The sequence below is a fragment of the Dreissena polymorpha genome, chromosome 1 (genome assembly GCF_020536995.1).
Source record: "Dreissena polymorpha isolate Duluth1 chromosome 1, UMN_Dpol_1.0, whole genome shotgun sequence".
Lineage (NCBI taxonomy): Eukaryota > Metazoa > Mollusca > Bivalvia > Myida > Dreissenidae > Dreissena > Dreissena polymorpha.
The window spans coordinates 35,529,216-35,537,220 of NC_068355.1; positions in this window are offsets into that span (position 1 = coordinate 35,529,216).

The following is an 8,005-nucleotide window of genomic DNA, read 5'->3' on the forward strand; positions in this document are numbered from 1 at the left end:
CTGTGTCTTTCACCCTATTAAAATGTCTAAAAACGCAAAGAAATTCAATAACATGCCTATTGAAAACGCAACCATTTTGATTTGTGCGCAAATTCGTCAAATTCAATGCGTACAACACAATAGCTTCAATCGAAAATGCTAAATGCTCATTTTCGGTATTTTCTCTTTGAAATTATTATCGTCACGCGTATTTATTAAGCAAGCGCCTGGATGACGGAGCATGAAAACAGTCAAGCTTTATTCAAACTCTCTGCGTTCTAGATTTCATAGTTAAATAAAGTGTGATCAAATTGTTTTCCTCAACATACATGCGTTTTCAATCTGACTTTATCCGTCGCTCATTGTGCATGTATTTATAAAGTGCCTGTACTTTCAGTTTCTATAACGATGCAAAATAAAAATGTCTAAGAGAGGTCGAAAGACTTCCGCTATTGTTGAGAAAAAAATATCAGTCGATCGCAAACTGTTTCGAACCAAGAAAGCAAGAGCCAAATGATCATTCGTGTTATCGATTTTTTTTTGTTTTAAGTTTATATTAAGGACAGTTTCAATGATTAAAGATGTTATGAAACATCAGTTTATTAAAGTTAATTATGATAGTTTAAAGTTTTATTGAATCAGTACAAGTGAGCATCTTCCACAGAAGTAAAACATTAATGATATAAAGGTATGCATTTTTATAAATTATTTCACCCTATTTCAAGAAGGAAATCACCCTTATATTTTTCAAATCAATGGGTGAAAACCCTATTTCTCAAATAATTATCTGGGGCACTGCGCAGAGAATTTACAGCATTAGCGTAAGTCCAGATTGGCTTGCTTAAATGTACGCACGGAAATGATAAATTGAGCGTATCTTGATATTTCGAATGCGTATATTACGCTGATACGCAGCTTATCTAGAACGCTGATTATTATTAAATAAATAGTGAAAGCTGTTTTTGCAAAAATTAGAGGAATTTGCAACGCAAATGGTCAGTATTTTAATTAGAGGAATTTGCAATGCAAATGGTCAGTATTTTAAAAAGTGTGCAACTCATTTTTTCACATTTTTCGACAGTTAGCGACTTTTTTTCTCACAAATTTGAATAGTTTGAGACTCATATTTTAACAAATTTGAACAATGCTCAATTAATTATTTTCACTATTTCCAACAGTCACAAGTCATTTGTTCACAATTTTGAACAGTGTGCAACTTACAGGGGACAACAATATTTCTAAACTGCACTCGCCCTGCAGGACGAGTGCATTTAAATGTGCACTCGTCCTGCAAACACATGCACTCGTCCTTGAATATGTGTGAAATAAAGTTTGCAAAGGGCTAATATGACTAATAAAATTTACTATATCACTGCTAAAATGCTGCTTACTCAGTTATTCATGCCAGCTGATCAAAAAAGAAATGTTGAGCAGTGAAATAAGTTATTTATGAGGAACACAAAATAAATAAATGAAGACTGCTGTTTTACTTTTTTCTAATGCTTGCGTGCTTTCCTGTTTGGGATGTTTGAACATCAAACCCCCCCCCATCCCTTTAAAGAACGCTCAAATGTCAGACATTTTTCGGACGAAATTCAGACTAGTTATAAACTGTACTTTGCAGTTAAATAATTCTTTAAAAATCAATACTTACAGTGAATGCAGTCGGATGTTTCCCTGTCAACATTGACACCAATATTTACTCGCGACTTAGTCTCGCATAACAATGCGCACCTGTTGTATGAAATTTACAATTACAATTTCCAGTTCATTCTCGTTCTACTTTCGGAATAGATATGCTTTAAGAAAATGATTTTATTTAATTATTTACGGGTCCTAAAATACATATTTTAACATCAGCTTTTTCTCTCGTCCTGTAGGACGAGCGCTTTAGGGAAATTCACTTGTCCATTAAAGATTTCACTCGTCAATATGAGCAGACGAGTGGAATTTTTGTCCCCTTACTTATTTTTCCATAATTGTCTAGATTGCGAGGCTCATTTTTTACAACCTTCAACATTGTACGACTCATATTTCACAATTTTCAACATTGTGAGACACTTTTTTTACATTTTTCTAATGTTTGCGACTGATATTTTAAGTATTTTAAACAATGCGCGACTCATTTTTTCACATTGTTGAATAGTCACCACCCATTTTTCTTACTTTTACATGCACGACTCATTTTTCCACAATATGAACAGTGTGCGACTAATGTTTTCAAAAAATGAGGCGGCAGAGGTTGCTGCACAAAGATAAAAAAGCCAACTGCCATAAATTTTATCCAAAAAAGAGCAACATGGCTTATTGGAGCTAAACAACCCTTTCTACATGTACTTTCAACAAGCACACAGACCAATGACAGTAGGACTACTGGCACTGACCGTTGGTTCATCAGCATGAAAAATGGGTGTCAAAAATAGCACAAATAATGTAAAATGTGTAATATGCATGTATAACGATGAAACTTACCAACCACTCGACCAGGAAACATCTGTTGCAGACTATGTGGGAACTGGGATTCGGGTAGTCTTATTTATAAGACGCGCAAAGAATTTAGAGATACTTTTTATATGGGCTAAATTCTTTGGATATTACCCATAAGAAAAGTAGCTTAATATTTGAGAGCGTCAAAAATTTGGACTAGGATTCGGGATGCTCTCCCACTGGTATCATATGCAGATCAGTGGTCACAAGAACGTACACAACATCATTAATGTCAGCAATATATATCTCCAACTTCAAACACACAGCTTGCAAAATCGCTGAATATTGCACAAAAGCAGCTTCGTTACAAACTTCCAGCAACTCGAAATCCACAAGCAGTCTCGTTCCCCACCCACTTTGACTTCGTAGCGAAGGCATGCTTTTTTTGGGAAACCGTTAACATCTCACAACTAAACGTATACTACGGAGATTGACAAGTTGAAAAATAAATTACTGTTATCACTTCCAATTATGCGCACTAAGTTAAACTCCAGTTCCAGTTTGTCTTTATTGTTGAAATGTTACTCTACACATTCGCTTTGAAAATAGCGGTTGGCGTGTTGTTGGAAGTACATGTACATGTCGAATGTGTTATTGTAAAAACTATTGGTATTGTGTTTTTAGTGCAGACATTGTATTTAAGTTTCGATTTCTAGCTTAAATTTATATATTTTGTTAAATAATTTGCGTTTGAATGTGATTGTTTGTTGCTTACTTGCGAACTATTTTTTATGTGTAAATATGCATAGACGCTAGTGGATATGTAATCAGGTTACCATATTTACAACAATAAAATTTAACGGTTGTTTGTTTTTTGTTTGTTTTGTTAATATTTTCTTAAACGTATGTTAAACGCAAAATGAAATTATTAATTAATTTGGGAATAAAATCGCAATATGTATTATTTAAAATCAAATTTGAATTGCCTAGCGCGTGAATTGTCTCCTGGGGGTGAATTGTGTTTGGGTTGCTATTAACGCTATTAACGCTTCCGGCGAGAACTCATTTTATAGCGATTGCGCAATAAAAAACACCACTTTTTCGTCATTTTATCAAAAACTGGAGTTTTCCCAGACATGACGAATATGCCATCGTCTAGATCGCGTTCTGGTCCATATACAGGTCAAATTTCAGGCACAGTGTTGGGCCAGTTTTCATGGCCCACAAATCGCGGCTATACCCTGGAGCTTTACGAAACTTAGCCCCCTTTATCATTCGTTCGATTGAACGTCATCAATGATGACGTCCAATACATCACTCATTCCATACAATAATACATTCTGAATAGGAAATTAACAGTTTTTGTCTGAGAAAATCAACTAAATGATGCCCATTCAAAGTTTGATCTATTAATTCAAATTTTCATAAATTATAGTTCACAAACACACAATTGCTTCAAATCCTTTCACAAAAAAACTGAAAAAATGCACTATTTGTTTTTGTTATTGATTCGTTATTAATTTATACATTTATCCTTATAATCGTGCTGCATCTTCAATTAAAATGTACACATGTAAATCTCTGCTTAAACACTTTTAATATAAATATTTAGGCTGACTCAGTAAAATAGTAATCCATGATTTATAAAGTACTTACAGACAAGCAATTAGCTTATGCAGATACATAGATGTCTACGTCTCTAGCTAATGTGATGTAAATTTGGTTCCAATAGAAAAAACTCAAATCAAACCATAGATCTATCAGTAAATTTAAATTGATTGACCATTAATAAAAATATATTATGCTATATGAATATATACTTGTAAAACTGGTAATAAAAATATGTATGTTTCTACTGCATAATTTAGGATTTTTTATTTTAACCCTTTCCCACTCAGAAGCAAAGTAAAAATGGCCATGTGCAAAGAGCATAAAACCAGAACAGCCTGCGAGTTGCTGCAGTATCTATTTTTGGAAATAAAGCCTTTAAAACTTTAATCCAATAAGATCGGTCTTTAAATAAATTTATCTTTTTTAGGGACTACAAATGTGTTAAAAAAACATATCTAAGTGGTAAAGGGTTAAGACACAGTATACTGAGAAGCTTAAACAGTATCAAATTGTAACGGTCAATATTGAAAATATCAACCTTTGTATTATTTTCTTTGTAAGACAATGTCATATTTAATATACAATTTATTTTTAACTGGAAGTGTTATTTATATTAACTGATAACATTTCTTGGTCAGCCAGAATTGTCAAATCCAGTGGTCTTTTTCTTGGTCAGTCAGAATTGTCAAATCCAGTGGTCTTTTTACACCGAAGTTTTCTCTCTGAATGGGTTTGTGCTGAGAATGAGCCACACAAAGTATAATTGGGGAGATGAGCAGAGGCGTAGCGAGGGAAGGGCAGGGGAGGGGGGCAATTTGCCCCAGACGCCATCATGAGAGGGCGCCCGAAGAGGATTCATTGTATTTGTGTTTGACTTCCACCAGTCTTCCAGATAGAGCGAATGGGGACCAGCCAATGAAGAACCGGTTCTGAGCTTACCGGTGGCCTCTTTCTGGAAATACGACAGCGATGCACGCGTTCTGAGACAAAGCCAGAGAAAGACACGCATTTTAGAGAGGTGCTTTTTCTTAGTTTTTTAAAGCAATTGTGATACATTCGCTTGGCCCACGCGTAAGTAGAACAGTTGTGAGTAAGGCTTACTTGAATGAAAAGCATTGCCGAATTGTATTGTTCATGCAAAGTTAGCAGACTCTAGCCACTAAAACATACAGTTCTTTAGTATTTCTACCATCATTAGTCATCGAGGGATATACTGATCCGAAGTTAAATAACAATTCAAGCAGGCGTGGTGAAGTGACGTATTGAAACGAAAATAAAAAAAAAAGCATTGCCGAATTGTATTGTGCATGAATGATTCATGTAAAGTTAGCAAATTCTAGCCACAAAACATACAGTTCGTTAGTATTTCTACCATCATAAGTCATCGAGTGGAATACTGATCCGAAGGTAAATAACAATTCAACCAGGCGTGACGAAGTGACGTATTGAAACGAAAATTAATGACCTTGACCTTGAATTTAGAGGATGACCTTTCACAGACGAGCACGGGAATAGATAGCGACACATTGTTTAGTCAAGGATTATAATGCTTTTATACGGTGAAATGAACATTACGCAAATAAAGTGTTGTTTGTTTCCACTTGTTACCAACCAAACTAGTCCACCAAACTTAATTGTAGGTGCCGGCACTTGGTATTCCAGGTTAAACCGCTGTATTTTTTTCAATAAAGGTTTTCATATAAAGAAATAATGTAACAAAATGATTTAAAACATCTCTGTCATTGAACAATTTTATTGAAGTCGGGACAAAAATTCCTTATAAATAACAAAACAAAAGCCGACCTACGTACACAAATTGTTAAACGAGTTTAGCCCGGGGGGGAGGGGGGGGGTCAACTACCCAAATTTTAGGGTAGGGGTGTCTCACTGAGACTTCCGAAATGTGACCCATTTTTATACAAGATTTTTGAAAAAGCAGACCCATTTGTATACGATACCTTTGAAAAAGCGGACCCATTTCAATACAAGAAAAGTTAAGTACTGGCTAACAGAATATCTAGGCCCAAGTTTCACTAAAAGGCAAATTCCAGTTATTTTCCGAAAATGTTGGGAAGATGTCACAAAGATTGAGAACGTGATCCATTGGTTCAAACGTTGTTGACTGTTCCCGTTAAGTCCAGGAAATTTTGACCAGTCAAAACTGCATCCATCTGAGGTACATTCTCCCACCACTGCCCATTCCATTAGCGACACCGTTGCCACTAGTAAATCAGGGATCACCAAACGCGGCGATTGCGACTCAAACGCAGCTATAGCCTCCCCAATCGTTACTTCCGAGAAAACCAATGGAAGCGATACAGACGGCGTGGCGAAGTCCTGCGCCCCGAAGCTTATCGGCCAACCTGGGGCCGGTTTAATGAAAAACTACAACATCCGACTGTAGTCGCGCGACTGTGTGGTCGACCGACGCTCGTCGTCCGCCAACTGACCACTCGTCGCGTTCAAGGAGCAAGGTGCCGTGACTGTGTTCGCACGACGGAGTGGTCAGTCATTTTGCACGGGTTTTGGTTGCCGACAAAGCGTCAAGCGACGAACAGTCAAGCGACGAGCAGTCGTGGTGTGAGGGGTGGACTGCGGTCGCTCGACAGTACGTCGAACAACGCGCGGTTGACTGACGATCGTCGCTCTCCATTTAACCCGGTTATCGTCGCACGACGATTATTCGCTGGTACAACCATACTTACTCGACCATGGTCGCTCTCATTAAACCGGGCCCTGGGCGATCTGTACAGCCTAATAATGAGGCCGTCTTACCGTCAACCAGCAAACTGCATTCTTCCACAGGAAATGAAAATATGCACACAATCCCGTCCGTCAAAATTGTACAAACCGATAAAAACAGTCAAGTTTCTGCATCTTTCTCTACTGAACTTTACTTTTTTATACCCATTTATATACAATAATGAAATCTATCATATCCATTTTGATACTGATACTTGCAAATCTATATGCATTTATATACAAGCAAATTTCGTTATGCATTAATATACAAGCAAATTTCTGATTTCAATACCCATATCTATACTTAGATGCTCAAAACCATACCCATATCTATAATGGTAGTCGAAAAACACCCCACCCCCCCCCCATATTTTCCTCCATACCCGTATGTAGGAAGTTACCCCCCCCCCCCACCACGGATCTTAGTAAAAACGAACATAATATAAAAGTGTTGCCTTAGAGTGCATGATAGCGGGAACCAGTAAAAACTATATTTGATCGATGTTGCAGCGCTTCATAATTTTCAGGTTTTTAAATCGTCAAAAGATGCCTATACTGGATATTTTAGAGCATGGTGAATGTACAGTATTACTGTTTCCTCACAAATATCATAACTACAACGAAAATGTGCGAGTCTGAAACACTTGTTTTTTAATTTTGTCAATTTTCCAGAACGTGAAAATGTCCATTTAAGAAAGTATGTTTTGTAAAGAATAAGTAGATAGGTGGTTTAGGTTCAATCTATTGAACGTATTATATAAAGAAGAGATCGGCGATTTAATGCGGCGGTATTTTGTAAGAATGTGCTCAATCTTCACGTGAAGAATCCATGTGTGTGTTTTACATATTCACATATTGCCGTAATAAAGTGGCGATGTTTTCGCATTTACATTGAAAGATAACGTAATTTCTTTGATTAAGCAAATTGTTTTGGCACTGTATTGAATGCAAAGAACTGTTCAACCAGATTGAGGACTGAACAATGTAGCTTACTACGAGAGGTAATATGTCTTACCATCGACACCTTTGAAACGTATTTCTTTCATTGAGTCGTATGGTAATGATGTCTTCCCAATTTGCGCATTTCTCTGCAAATTATTTTAACCATTTCAGTATCAATAGCTAGTTGTGAGCGGCGTTACTTTGGCAAACTTAAGCCAATTCTCTCAAATCTCAGGGCATCGGTGGGACAGATCGCCTCTGTGATATTGCACTTAAACTAAGGAAACAGTTGAACAATAGATTT